We start from the raw sequence: 6,000 nt of genomic DNA, 5'->3' as shown, positions 1-6,000 counted from the left end.
GTGGGGGTGGTGACTTGTACATGGTGATGTTCCTCAGACCAGTCCATACCGACGCCGGATACCAGTCCATACCGACGCCGGATCGTTGGCTGAAAGTTCTTTTTTCAACTTCTCAGAGTAGTTCTTTTTAGCCACTCTGATCTCCTTTGTTAGTCTGTTCCTGGCCTGGTTATACAAGATTTTATCCCCACTTCTTCTTATTATTATTATTATTATTAGAATTATTAGTATTATTATTTACTCTTACAGTTATGTGATGCTTTTCTGGTCTCAAATTATTGCTTTTAATTTCTGTCACATGGTTCTTTTCCATAACACCATGTGGTAAAAAAAAGATAATAACGTGTTGGTTAACCTCTTCTTGCACTACACATATATCTGCACAGTTTTGTTTTATTTAACTGGTTTGAACTCTATCTATTCTGCCATGTGCCTTATGCCACTTTATCTCTTTTTTATTTTTCTACAAACGTCCTCATTTGTATATCTGTATAGTTGTATGTATATATGTTTAAACTGTATTTATCTGTATTTGAACGTCTACTGTCAGTGTTTAATGTTAACTGTATGCACCAAGGGTCTGAGAGTAACACAATTTCAGTTCTCTGTATGTATGTGCCGTACATGTGGAAGAATTGACAATAAAGCAGACTTGACTTGTTATGCTTTGTTTTTATTTATTTATTTTAGTCTAATCTTCATAAAATACAATACCTTGTTGTATTTATGTCTTTTGAGTTAACCCTTTAGATTGGACTATAGTGTTACTTACTATACTTTTGTAACATATGACACTTTAGACATTAACACTCTGTACACACTCCTGAATTGTTTTTTATTGTTTATTTTTGTGCCAGAAAAAGCTATAGCAAAGAGGATAACTATTCCAAAATGAATTTAAACTATTTAAATAAAAAATACAAGAAAATTTAAATATACTAAAGCTACAGAGCCTTAAAAAACTAAAACAAAATACTGCACAACAAGCTAGGCTTTTTTTTATAATAAAATAAATAAGCTTTAAAATAAATAAAATGAACAGACCATTTTTATTTATAGGAAAATGCTTATTACACATATTTTGATAATTTTATGATAATTCTTAAATATGATCCAACATACAAAAAATACAGTTTTACTTTATGGTAGCCTATTTGATGTGTACTGATCCGGCAAGTGGTCACGTGACAAAAGAACGAACGACTCAAACCCGAGACTCGATATAGAACACCTAATCAATTCTCTTTCCGGCTCAGGCTGCATTGGTTAAGCGTACGGGGCTGTCACGTGATGAACGAACGACTCAAATCCGAACACTTGTCAGATAAGAGGTGGTGCGCTAATCATAGACTAAAGACCCAGGTAAACAATTAAGTAATATTTTCTGTTTCTTATAGCATAGTTTTGTATTGTTTGTAGTGTGATAAACGTTTGCATAAGTAGTAGATGTGTTTGGAAAGTAACACATAACATTTGAATTATATTTTGCTAAAATGAACGAAATGACTCGAAAAAAGATTCGTTCATTTTGCTGAACGAGACTCGAAGGTCCGAGTCGGTAAAATGATCCGAACTTCCCATCACTAGGCGAAACCAACCGTAGATCAAAACATATGGAAAGACCCAAAGACAATCATAATATTATCATAAAACATATAAGACCCAAAGACAATCATAATATTATCATAAAACATATAAGACCCAAAGACAATCATAATATTATCATAAAACATATAAGACCCAAAGACGATCATAATATTATCATAAAACATATGGAAAGACCCAAAGACGATCATAATATTATCATAATATCTAAATAATATCCATCATAGCCAGCAGAATAGTGACCAGAAATCACCATTATAACATTTAAACATATTTCTGTCATTTTTTGTACTTGTGTAGGAAAAGTCACAAAGTCTCATGAAAAACAAACTTTTCTTCAAATTGTGAATAAAAGGACACAAACAGTGAGTAAAAGACACAGCATTTCTAAACACTGAAGCTGTCAGTCAGTTCAGAACAAACTCACTGTGTGTGAAAACTCCTGTTTTAATCAGTTCATCTGACAAAACCATCTTTTATTCACATTGTGTTTCCGCTGTGTTTGTTGTAATGAGAGGATTTGTGATTGTTAGCAACATGAATATAAATATGACCTGAGCTTTTGTTTTACATTTATTTTCTTGTTCGCTATGTTAGTACTCTAGAAAGCATTCAAATGATGTCACTTCCTGGTTGTTGACATTTAAAAAATGCTTTAGTTTTAAAAAGGAAGAGACGGAATGAAAGGAAATTTTATCATAATGTTGAGGGAAAAATGTTGGGCAGATAATTTATTTAAAATTAGTTAATAATTATGTATCAATTAATATTGGTGTAATTTTTTTATATATTTTACACCAATAGTGTGACATTTTTAATAAAATTTTAAATATTGGTGGTGATCATGTTACCACATTCTCAGACTTGCTCATCATATTCTATCCTTAGATGAAGACCCTTTTATTCTCATAATTTGTTTACCTAAAATGTATTAAAGAATAAACAGTATTAAAGAATTCCATTAAATGAAAGTTACATCTTGTAACATCACAATAGCTGTTAGTGTCATTTGCTTAAGTCTGTTAACAGCAATAAAATGAGCTTAATGAGGTAATTAACAGATCTGAGGTCATCAGCATAATGAATGAGGTGAAAACAGGATCTATTGACATGAAATAAAGAGGATTTTCAGCAGCTGATAATATTGATGATCCTCAGACTATAAACACTCATTAAACAAGACATTCAGGATCATCTCACTTTATTCTGAGTGTTTTGTCATTTATAAAGACAAAACCTTCTTTAGATAGCTATAAATGTTAGCAGGCACACAAATAGCACTGAGACCGATAAAAAACTATTCAGAAATGACCCGGAAAAATGCTGATTAAACAAAATAAGAAACGTGTTTTTTTACAATTAGGCCTACGTGAAATAGTGTGAACTGCTCACATCAGAAACTCCACACTGAGGCGAAACCAACGGTAGATGATCAAAACCGCACCAAATTCTGTTTCAAAATACTATAAAACAACGTATCAAACAAAAATGATGTTAAAATAGAGTTTCTGATGTAGACAGACAGTCAGTCAGGTGTGAGATGAAATTTAGTTAAGCTTTTAAAAGCTTTATAGGGAAATGTAATTATGGGAAGCCCCAAAAGCAATCATAATATTTCATGGCTTTGAGATGTAACTAAATTTATGAAATTATTCAATCATGACGCAAGAAATATCAGCAGACAACAAAAGTGGACGATAAAAGTTTAATACTTGAAGCAAATATAAAGTAAAAGACTGATCTCTCTCAACTAACAAGATATAAAGCATCTCAAGTGAATAAAAGTGAAATGGATCAGATGCAAATCTACATGACAGAATATCTTACACCTGCATTTGGTAAAACACACCCAAAGCAGAAGAATAACTCATTGTTTTAAAAACAACAGTGAAGATGAAATTAAAAATATATACAAGAATAAAATTTAGATATTGTTCTTTGGGGAGGAACTCCATCTTTGAGTTGATCTGAATCTCACAGAATCTGCTGGTCTTGAAGATGAACTTTATTCACTGTGACATTTAGATGATGTTTCTTATCACAGATTAATATGGAAGAGATGCGGTGTAGCACTTGATAGCAGTGGACCTGAAGATAAACTACTTATTGTGATTGTTTATTTTATGACTGCGTAGAGAAGATGAATCAGTGAAACTCTTCCCGCATGCAGTGCAGTGATACGGTTTCTCTCCAGTGTGAATCCTCTCATGTGTTTTCAGGGATCCTAACTGACTGAATCTCTTGTTGCAGTGTGAACACATGTAAGGTTTCTCTCCAGTGTGAATCCTCTCATGTGTTTTCATGGTTCCTGACCGACTGAATCTCTTGTTGCAGTGTGAACACATATAAGGTTTCTCTCCAGTGTGGATCCTCTCATGTCTTTTCAGGGATCCTAACTGACTGAATCTCTTGTTGCAGTGTGAACACATGTAAGGTTTCTCTCCAGTGTGAATCCTCTCATGTGTTTTCATGGTTCCTGACCGACTGAATCTCTTGTTGCAGTGTGAACACATATAAGGTTTCTCTCCAGTGTGGATCCTCTCGTGCTGTTTCAAATGTTCAGCTTTAATAAAAGTCTTCTCACACTCAAAGCACATATATTCTCTCACACCAGTGTGTATCTTCTGATGTGCTTTTAAATTCTGCAGCAGTGAAAAACTCTTTCCACACAAAGAACATGAATGTGGTTTCTCCTCTGAATGAACTTTCAGGTGACTCTTCAGGTCTGAAGCTCTAAAAAATGTTTTTCCACATTGATCACATTCATGCAGTTTCTCTCCAGTGTGGATCTTCATGTGGTCCTTAAGGGTTGCTGATCGTGTGAATCTCTTCCCGCACTGATCACATGTGAATGGTTTCTCTCCAGTGTGGATCCTCATGTGATGTTTGAGATGCTGTTTGTTTCTTAAACTGTTTCCACACTGAGTGCAGGTGAAACTTTTATTGTCTGTTCTTTTCAGAAAAGAAACTCTTTCAGTCTGTGAGTGAGTTTTTTCTCCAGTTTTGACATGATGTTGTTTCTCCTCCATTAGATCTGAAATTAAAGTTAAAAGGGTAAAAATATAAATAAATCATGTGAAGTGAAAGCAGACAACAGTTACACCAAATTATGATCATTTTGACACATTTTTACAAAATAAGGTACAATTATCTATATATAAAAAAAAATACATTTACATCCAATGTTTCTACAGTGAGAACTATTCGATGCTTAATCAAATCCACAATTATAATACTATATTATAAACATAACGTTAACATTAATATACTTTTCTGAAAAAAAAAAAAAAAAAACATTACATAATTATTTTAAACTAAACCGGCCAATATTTTTCACTCAGCACAATTTCCATTTGTTTCTTCCCTTTTAAATCATGTTCTTTTTAATGGCAACATCCAGGAAGTGACATCATTTGAACATTTGAGTTTCAGTCCCTATTTTGTTTGCTGGATATAGAAATTCTCCCCTATATTATTTATTAGTTTAATTTTTCCCCTTCATTTTTTACAACACTCAAGGTATTTGTCTACTATGAACACTAAATCTGATGAACTGCTGATAACTTTAAATGTTCTTCAGTCTCATTGATGAAGCATCAAGAATAATCACCAACCTGTTTGTTCTTCAGTGTGTTTCATTCTGCAGGGTTCTGGATCTCTCATGTTCTCTCTGTCCTTCAATAAACTCTGTCTCTGCAGATTTCACTTCTTCCTGATGCTCTGATGCTCGTCTTCACTTGTAGACTGATGAGAATATTCCAGCATTTATTGCTGAACTGCAGTGGGAGGAGCTTCACTGAAGATGTGATTGTTGTGGGAGGAGCTTCACGGAAGGTGTGATTGTTGTGGGAGGAGCTTAACTGAAGGTGTGATTGTTGTGGGAGGAGCTTCACTGAAGGTGTGATTGTTGTGGGAGGAGCTTCACTGCAGTTCAGCAATAAATGCTGGAATATTCTCATCAGTCTACAAGTGAAGACGAGCATCAGAGCATCAGGATTCACTCTGAGATCCTACAATGTCATGTTTGGACTTTTATAGAGGAACAAAAGTGCTGTGAAGGAAAGGTAGACGGAAGCACAATAATTGCTTCGCCTCAAATAATTTATTTTCATATTCAGTGAAAACCAAACCCAAAATCGAAAATAAAATTGTATTAACCCTCTGGGCCCTGAGGGTGTTTTGGGGGCCTGGAGAACTTTCGACATGCCCTGACATTTGTGCTTTTTTCAGTTGCTTATAAAAATATAAATGGCTAAAGTCTAATAACACTGTAAACAGCACCAACTGGGCTACAATATTATGTTAGCAGCATTTATGTACACTCAAAAAAATGATTTTTCAGTTTTGTTCACTTTACCTGAACAATTCATGTTGAATTAATGCCATTTTGGCTAT

This window comes from Barbus barbus, assembly GCF_936440315.1.
Source record: "Barbus barbus genome assembly, chromosome: 49".
NCBI classification, from domain to species: Eukaryota; Metazoa; Chordata; class Actinopteri; order Cypriniformes; family Cyprinidae; genus Barbus; species Barbus barbus.
This window is presented reverse-complemented; position numbering follows the sequence as displayed.